Source organism: Montipora foliosa, chromosome 5 (assembly GCF_036669935.1).
Source record: "Montipora foliosa isolate CH-2021 chromosome 5, ASM3666993v2, whole genome shotgun sequence".
Classification (NCBI taxonomy): Eukaryota; Metazoa; Cnidaria; class Anthozoa; order Scleractinia; family Acroporidae; genus Montipora; species Montipora foliosa.
In genome coordinates, this window is record NC_090873.1 from 35,064,592 (window position 1) to 35,074,591 (window position 10,000).

General features: G+C 40.2%; 1 long non-coding RNA gene and 1 pseudogene across 1 annotated transcript in view; both read left to right on the forward strand.

Annotated features, from left to right (window-relative positions):
* Positions 1–950, forward strand: part of LOC138003151 (uncharacterized) — a 1,356-nt gene extending 406 nt beyond the window's left edge. Inside the window, exons 2-4 of the long non-coding RNA XR_011123429.1 lie at positions 34–108; positions 201–288; positions 917–950. This is a non-coding gene — a long non-coding RNA (uncharacterized lncRNA). The remainder of the gene's footprint in view (positions 1–33; positions 109–200; positions 289–916) is intronic.
* Positions 1–10,000, forward strand: part of LOC138002644 (uncharacterized) — a 188,063-nt pseudogene that overhangs the window by 74,402 nt on the left and 103,661 nt on the right.

Genomic DNA, 10,000 nt, shown 5'->3' on the forward strand with positions numbered 1-10,000 from the left:
GCTTTCACATTTTATGTGTTCTTGTCTTTTTAGACACACTGGGTTTTTAGAGTCGTTCCACAACCACTTGGTTATGTGCATGTATGCATCAAAGAGACACTCTTACTCGTAAGTACTGATTCAAGTACATCTTATTACAACATAATGTTGGGGGTTGTAATGTACATAGTCATGCCATAACTTGCAATTTATATTGCCAGATATGTGGGCTACAAACTGAGGAACCAGCTCGCTGCCATTGACTTTAACAAGCACAGAAATTGCCACAACAGCAGATGGCCAGCCAAAGTATCAAAAATTGCATATATAATACCTTTTAAATGTGACTTGTTTGTTTATTTCTCCCCACATACAGTGTTGATGTAACATTTTCATGAAATCCTGCTTTTCCTTCAGGGGTTTCAATAAAAGCTGGTTACCGGTGGTCTATCACCGCCTGTAGGACTTCTTACCGCAGTCTATTTGGATTTCAATAATGAAAATAAAAAATTAATGATATTAAAAAAAAGCAAATTCAACAATAAGGATGACTAGTGAAATTCTAAAATGCTACAAAGACAGCACGCTTTCTGATGCCCAGAATGCTGGAAATCGTATTTCCGAACCTCTAGATTTCAATTTTTTCTGGGGGAGGGGGCATGCCCCCAGACTCCCCTAGAGGAAAGGGGCCTTGATTGTGGCCATATTACACCTTCAGTGGCCGCTTACAACTAAAGTTATTGAAACCCGAGCCTTATGGGTGTATCAAACAGCAACAGAGGTCTACAATGTGTATAATATACATGTAAAATGGGGGTGTAAAAGGGTGTATGAAAATGCAATGAAACCCTTGACAGCAGCTGGTACAGTAAAAACTGATACATGTACTTAAAGTATTGAATTTTTTATCTTCACTTGTATTAAATGCTTTGAACAGATACAGGGCACAGTACAGCAAATGCACAAAGCAGTGGAGCCTAAGACCTACATTGTATGCTTACATCCCTGAGTTGATGGAGCTCATCTATGCGAAAGTACGCAGTGTTGAAGGACCAGTTGATCAGCCACTTGGATTGGCTCCTGAAGACCCCAGAAACATTGGCCAGAATCGATTTGTTACTCCACGTCCAAACATGGAGGAACTCCTCACAACTCACAAGTCTCGCTTTCAGTAGTGCATAAAGGTTGTTCAAGTGGGAAGGAGAGCTTTAACCGTACAAACAAGAATATTTTTCTTGAAAGAAATTTTGCTCCTTTTGTATTTAACCATTCAATATTAGATCAAGTTACTTAATGTTTTCCATCATGGGAGGAAGAGTAAACAAACCCTCACAGGCTTTTACAAGGTAATCTTTCTTTTTTTAATCCTGCCATATCTACTTACAGCTTGATGGTATCAGCAATTGGCATAAAAGCATACAAATGAAATCAGTTTAAATTAAGCTTACAATGAAAGTCATGTGAGAATGAATATAAAAAAATCCCATATTTGAACTGCAGATCAAAGAATGAATATGCGAATGATCATCGCAGATATGAACACTACTTAAACAGTTGTGAAAATAAAGCCTGAAGAAAGTTCAGGCTTGAACAGGATTTGAACTGACGACCTATGCAATACAGGTGCAGTGCTCTACCAACTGAGCTAACAAGCCAACTGGGAGCTGGCTGTTTTGTTGATTTGTAATATACCTGTAAGTGATGAATAAGTGAGAAAGCCTTTTCACTACCTCTTAAGTAGTGTTCATAACTGTGTTGATTATTCAGTTCAATTAATTTGTCATTTTCATCTATTTACTCTCACATATTCATCACTAAAGGTATATTAAAAGAAAATATAATGGAAGTGCATTACAGTAAACATTGTGTGACAATAACGTTTAGGAATGATTTGAGTCTGAGTTATGAAAACAAGCAAAAATGGTACATTTGTATTACAAACGAGCAGGCCGGAAACCTGTGTAAATTCCATTTGGAGATGGATATCGGGAGCGAATAGCAAGTACGCAGCAACTGAGAATAACTCTGTGGTTGCCATGTCCTAGTCTCCCATGTTGCCATAAAACATACTGCCTGTATGCAGTATGCCGGAAATTCTCATTGTTTCTAGGATGTTCAAGAACAAGGACATCCTCTCTGTAGCACATGGCTATATCAAGCACATTGGTATCCAATACCAACTGTGTGAACAGGGGGTTTGTAGTTATGGAAGGTCTTTCAGTTCTTGTGCAGCATTTATTTTCATCTTGTGTGGGCATTGGTCTGCAATTTTGGCAGTTGCACCAATCTGGGACCTCATTTGGTGGACCTGGATCTGATTCATGATCAGAGTCACCAGGATCTGGATTGTCAGGTTCAGGGACTGGTAAAGGTTCTCTTACAGGATCTCTTATAGGAGCCCCAACTTGTAACTCACCATTAGCAATATCTGCATATACTGCAAGTTGATGTCTCAAAAGTTCAACTGCCAGTGCTCGAAGCTGGACTTCACTGAGTCTGTCAACCAGATCCTGTAAATTGAAGAAGTGGAAAAATAGAATTGATATAAAAATTTGAATTTATAAAAAAATAAGAAAAGCAGCGCCGAATCCTAAACTCGTGTACCTCCCGCGCGAGTAACAACTGCCATTTTACTTGTTCTGGTGTTGTTCAAGATGATTGCAGATACTGCCTGTAAAAATGTTCAGTAATTACATGAACCAAATGTAAAATATTTTGTACATTTTATGAAAATCATTTCATGACATTTGGGGTACACACAGACACATACATGCAGACATCCTTTATTTTTTGATGCAGGTTAATAAAATCAGTAAGGGTCTCCACAGGCTAGAAATTCAGTTACTGTAATGAACGACTAAACTTTCATTGACAACTAAAAGGCATAGTGTGTGAAACAATTTGTTGGCAACTAAACCCTAAATAATTTATTTAAACAACTAACGAATTTCCCCATTCGAGAAGGACAACTGCTTACACTCGAACAGGACCCACCGAACCACAAAATAGTTGGTGGTGTCTGCCTGCAGCCCTCTTGCTTAATGTCAAAAGATGGTGTCTGTATTGCATAGCCACCCCTATATCCAGCCGTAAAAGGTTAAAGTGACATTCAAACCTCACTTTTCTTGTTTGTCTAATAATGACGAGTCTAGCTAGCTGAATATTCCTGTGTCATCTCAAATTTAAAAGGGAATAAAATGTTGTTGGTAATGCTCGAAGATAGGTGGTGTCTTTGCAGTTGTCAACAATCTAACAAAGTAGTGTTTAGTTCTCGACAACTTTGTTCTTACACTTTTTTTGTCAATGTTAGTGGTTGATCACTAAATCTAGTCAACAACTAAATTTCAGCAGTGGAGGCACCAAGACATAAGTCCTGATCAGGACATGCCTAACTAAATGCAACTACACAAATCCATTGAATACAATGTAAATAAAGACAATGGCTAAGATTACTGATATCACTGATCAAACACAAGAACCTATTTTCTTTACATGACAACTGTCCATTTGGTGAGATCAACTATGTGTTCAAGGTTTGTAAAAAATCCCACTCATTACATAACTACCAGTTAAGTATTTTAGTCAGAATGGTGACGTCAAAAGGTGAGCAATAAATCTCATTTACCTGCACTTGTCGATTGATTCTAGCCTGTCTTTCTTCTGCATCCTCTTCCACCACCAAGCGTCCTCTTCCACGACCTCTTGCAGCTCTAGCACCCCTTCCTCTTTCCGTGCCCTCTGCCCCTTCTCTCGCGCTGCTTGTTCCCCGTCCTGTCTCCACTGACTGATGTCTCTGTATTCCTCTTCCACGCCGGCCTCGTCTTCCTCCTGTGCCTCGTCCCCTGGTTGAGCGTGTTTCTCTCTGCACTGACTGATCTCTCTGTATTCCTCTTCCACCTCGGCCTCTTCTTCCCCCTCTGCCTCGTCCCCTGGTTGGGCGTGTTTCTATTTGACTGGTATCGGGCGCATTTTCGGGTGTCTGGAAAACCCGAATAGCGAATAGCGAACAGTCGCGAATACCGAACAGCGAATAGTCACGAATAGTACGAATGGTGCGAATAGCGGCGAATAGTCGCGAATAGTGACGAATAGTGACGAATAGTAACAAATAGTGGCAAATAAGGGTGGAGGAGGGGTGGGGATTGTGTTGCGACGAAATGACGAAAATTTGGTACCCAGTACTTCCTGGTCAACCGCGCAGCAACGTTGGATGGGATTTTCCCGCTAAAAAAGCAGAGATGTGTCGGCGAAGGACAGCTTGAGCCCTGAGAAGAAAAGGTAATAAATGCACTGAAATCCTGTTGCTTATTTGTATAATTAATTAACGCAACGGTTATCAGAGTAGCTCGTTTGTCTCTTTAATCACAAACCACTTGCCTCACATTTTGATTTTATTCCTTTTTACAGAACGTGTCTCGCCGGATCGGACAGCACAGATGAGGATGGTGAAATTTATGTTCGGGGGCCACTGTGCGAGGAGATGATCATGAGCTTGATGTATTAATGAAAGTGATTTATATTTTTGCATTTTGACGTTTGTTCTTCTTTAGAGTGTTTGTAAAAGCATGCACGAAACTCTCTTTCGACGACAGGTGAGCATATTATTTGCTTTGATTACGAGATTGTTCAGCATAAGGCGGTGACTATTGAAGACTATTCGTCACTATTCGCGACTATTCGTCACTATTCGCCACTATTCGCACTGTTCGTACTATTCGCTATTCACGACTATTCGCTGTTCGCTATTCGCTATTCGCGACTATTCGCTATTCGCTATTCCGGTTTTCCAGACACCCCGCATTTTCCGTGTTGGTGGATTCACCTTCTGAAGACGTTTTCTACAAACACGCACACACACCCAAAATTGCAGAAATCGAGTGTTATAAAATCATAGACCCGTTCAACTTCTATCAACACAGCGAAAATAAATCGAACTTACATCATCTTCCGAAGAATCATCCTCCAACACACGGCGGGAGTTCATGCACAAGTTCCACGTAGCTCTTTGGTGGCAACGAGACGTGCAGAACTGATGTGCACTTCGACATGGACAGGAATTTCTGCCACTTTCTCGCAAACAAACTCCACTACAAGTATATGTAAAGATGTCATCCCGACCTGGCTGATTAGCGGCAGCTTCAATATTACTTTGTTCGAAATCTTCGAGCGTGAAACTTACGCTTGCATTCATTATGGCGGCAACCCGAGCTCTGTAAATAGCCATGAAGTGTTCAACTTCGTGATCTTTTACATGACGTGAATTCTTTTCAAAACAAAAACTGTAAACAAACCGTCGAGTCTGCGCAGAACGGACTGGAAAGCATCTTTAAGACTAGACCCTCCGAGAGGGTACACTGGGTTGCCTGTGGTACGTGCACTGTTCCAAACATTTTTTTCAAGGTCATTAAGAAGTCATACCAGAAGAGGCCCTTTGGCTCACAGGTCCTCACACGTTCGTACGACGAAACAGATCTGTCCTTGCGTAATATGTAGCTCTAACAGTGTACGATATTGTTTTGGTATTGTCTATCATTGTAGTGCCATGGTAGAAGTCTTGGGTAAATAGTCTGAGAAGACATGTGGTTACTAGCAAAGTACTGAACTCAGAAAGATTGAAGAAAATAAATGGGAAGTGAGAAACATTGGCTTCTGGGCTGACATGTTGATAAAATTTTCACCACAAGTTTAAGCGTGCCCGCTGAGCATCTGACAGCTTTGTAATACTAAAGTTCACTGAAGTTAAGCCCTATCGGGCGGGGTTAGTGTTTGGATGGGAGACCAAAACAATAGACCCCTCTAAAACAGAAGCATCGGACCGAAAATACTATTAACGCTAACAAATGCGAACTCAGCAAGGTACAGATTTTGTTAGCTTGCTTTATGCAAAAACAAATATTGATGCAAAAATAAATAACTATTGATACACAGTTTTTAGAAAGAGCAGAAGGAAGTCTCCAGGACGGTCGATCGAGAATAACATATTTACGACATGAAAACAACATTAATTTTGAACCGTGAATATTGAATATAAAAAGTTACGATCAGCGACAAACATTTTGGGAGATTTTTGCTACGTTCAAATAAATCGCCAAATCGAAAGTGACATGGCCGGAATTCAGCGGGCGCCCTGATTAAGTTACCGCGGCATGTTTACTCGCCAAACAGTGAAGCATCTGTGTCAAATGATGGCAAGATACGGGGTTTTTGTAAGTTTCTTTTTCTGTCAAGTGTTATATAGTTTGACAATGAAATGGGCGAAGTCAAAACAAAGATCACAATCGCCCAACTCTTGTTTATGCAAAGTCAAAATTTACTCTCCAAGACGCGTTCGACGTTATTTATCACCAGATAATTTCATCATTTTGGAAATGGCAGCTACTTTGTTATTCATCTGCGTCACAATTTTTCACTGATTTTGGGGCTCATTTTGTTGAAACTCAAGCACGCTTCCAACAGGCCTGTGAACCCTTCCTGCTTACAGAGCAATACTAAAAAACTTCTCCCATATCACATTTCAACCTTAAGCTCGGAAATTCATACACAACATGATATTATAATTCACAAAGGCAGAAAATACCACAGAATCCTTTTCCAGCGAAAAATTTATTGAAACAAACAACATATTTGCTCTTCTTATTTCACTGCGTGCGTGAAGACAATAAACTCAATCGTGTCAAATTACCATGTACTTCAGGTAAATACAACTCATTTTGATTTCGTCTCGACGGGTGATAGATTGTTGTCGAAGTCCAGTACTCGTCGATTTTGAGATTCCTGCCTAGTTTATCCTACTGACTTTCCATTATTGAGCTCCATAAGGGTATATTTTGTTTAAGGATCCACTAAAACGTCATTCGCGTTACATGACTTTCGACGCCATTGCAGGCTAAGTTAATGATTCCACTGTATCCAGCAGAGAAATCTACGCAGTTCCACTACCCTCTCGATCCTAAGAAAATACGCGCAGAAGGCTCTATGCACAAAGACACCACTTACCAGGGAAGTGACAGGCAAGACTTTTACAAACACGGAAAAAAAAAACGAAAAAAAAGGAAAAAAAGAAAAAAAAAAAGAAAACAAACAAACTAAACGCAGACCTCGACTGGGTTTGCCATAGGCAACCCAGTAATAATACAGCTTACCATATTTCTGTATGGAAAATTTCGTGCCATCTGGGGCACTCAACTTTACGGCACCTCCCTTACTGACTGCTGCTTGGACAGAAAATATGCTCTGCTTATAGCTAGGTATGTACAAAGCATCTTCAAGAAAAACTTCATGGGGGACCCCCTCTAAATCATGTAGAAGAACTTTTGCCCTGCCCTTGGCAGATACAATACCGCACGCTCTACTACCATCCGCTAATTCTATGTAATGGTTCACGGGGTTAAACTTGTCATCAAAATTTGTCATTAAGAATGTGAGCAGTAGCTCCAGTGTCAACTAACAAAGAGTTATCTCTAATGGTACTAAAATTGTCCATAGTCACTTTGAACGCAAACGAAGCGTCCTTGTTATCATCACTCATGGTTTTTGCAGTGTCTTCCTTGCGACATACTCCGTATTGTGAGTCTTCAATCTGCAGTGGCTGCACCATCGGTTGTTTTCTTTCTTAGGATTCTTCTTGTCCTTAGACCGGCACTCTGGCGATTTATGTCCAAGCTGGCCACAGGAATAGCATGTCACAGTGGTTTTTGGTGGTGATTTCTTCTTTTTACAGTTCATGACGCTGTCTTCGCCAGTTTGTGATGGGGTACGTGATTTCTCCGTCTCTTCGTAGCTCCTCAGTGCGATCTTGAACTCTTGGAACTTCATCTTGTCTTCCTTTTCATCGCGCTGCGAAACAATGGCTGAAAACGTTTCATATTCCTCAGGTAAGCCTTTTAACACCATAGCAATCAAAAGGCTTTCACTGACTATCTCGTCGGCCGATTTCAGTGATGCAGCTGCAGTTTCGGCCCGTAATACATAATCCGTAATACTCTCAGCATAGCCTTTTTGCAGTGAAGTAAGTTCGGTGTAGAGCGCAAGAACACGTGGTTTGCTTTTGCCCATGTAATGATTCCTCAGTATTTGTAGAGCTTTCTTGCCATCGTCCTTCGCATCTCTCATGACCAAGGATAGGCTACGGTCATCTAAACACTGGATTAGCTGGGCGAAAGCATCAATGTTCTTGACCCTATTTTCCTCATCTAGCTCGCCTTCTGCTAGGATAACATCGTGCAACTTGTGTAGTCGCATAAATCCAAGGAACTTAATTTCCCAAAGCTCGTATTTCGTTTCGTCACCATCAAACATTAGCCGTCGACTGGGCCCATAACCTGTTCCGAGTGTGGCCATACTTCTTGGTGGATAAGACAAACTTCAGGTAAAAACACAACTCAGTTTTATTCCAACATAGATTTCTTCCACAACATTCACCATGTGGGCTGATGCAATCTGCCTCAACCTGGTGTTCCATGTTATATTATAGCATACGACGATTAAACGATTAAACATTTCAACTTGACGTCGGTCTTTTAATATTTAGTCAAACATAATTTGAACAACTTAATTTGTTATTAACAACCAATCCGATCTCACGCTTACTGCAGAAACGAATTACAATGCCAACGTTTTAACTTGACGTGCAGAGCTATAAAAAAAATTGAAAAACAGATGGTACGTACCTCACCCAAACGAAACGGAATAGCTTTACTAAGTTCAGGAATAGTCTGAAAATTAAGTTGAAGTACTATGGCCGACCAGTTCTGCAGCCATCACTTGCATAAAATTCAACAACTTTCTGGATCCCATAGAACCACATTGTTTTCTGTGTGTGTGTTAAACTTTGTTTTTTCTGCCGTGGCAATATTTGGAAATATTCTGGCCATTCAAGCTCTACGGAAAACCTCACTCCTGCCCGCTAATTTGAGGAAGATTTTTCTGAGTCTTTTGTTCACCGATCTTGCAGTGGGATTATTGGGTCAACCGAGCCTTGCGGTGCTCCAGGGTATCGCATTGAATGGAAACTATAACCTTGACGTACTCTGTCCATTAACTTTAACTTTTTGCTACGCTATACTACATCTTCTTACGATGGCATCGTTTTTTAATGTAACTGTCATTGGTGTTGATAGACTTCTCGCTGTTTCTCTTCATCTGAGATATGATGAGCTTGTGACTTCCAGACGTGTTACAATCACCTTGGTTGCAATATGGCTGACAAGTTGTGTCTCAACTTACGTTATTGTTACCACAGTGAAGTTCTATTTTGTTGTCGCCATAGGATCGACCGGATTTCTGTTAACAACAGTTGCATACTTTTGTGTTTACAAAGTAGCCCGATATCATTGGAATCAAATTCAAAGTCAATTTCAGCAACAAAATTTGCAAGCAGTGGCGCTCCACAGAGAACGAAATAAGTCCGCCTTAAATGTCTTGTACATTTATTTTGTATTTGTCGCGTGTTATGTTCCATATGCTTGCTACATGTTATTACGAACGGGTTTCCCGCGTGTTTCTATGTTAACAGCAAACGTAGTCACATTTTTTATCGTTCTTCTCAATTCGTCGTTAAATCCTTTGGTTTATTGTTGGCGGTATCCAGAGGTTCGTCATATTATGAAGAGCACTTTGAAGAAAATTGTCCATGTCTCCGAAGAGTAATTATAAGTTATGATGCAAGGATTAATCTTATCTTCAAGAATTTAATGGCTACTTAGTCTTTTAGCTTTTATGTAATTATGCAGCTTTCCAAAGGACAGATGAGTGACTAAACGAAATGTTATGATCTTGCTGTTAACAGGAGCAAGGCGTTATCACCTGCTCCTTCGCAACAATATTTCCGGATTTAGTAAGTAGAATTTTATTAATTCCTAAGGGAATGTTAAAGTGATTTTTTGCACGATTGAAGCTCTTGTTTGTACTGTTAGAAAAAAAGAGTTTAATGTAAAGCATAATATTTAAAAATACAAATAAGCTAACAATAATTGTCAGGAAGACACCTTTACTCATTTTAATCCAAGCGGTATTGCTGGTT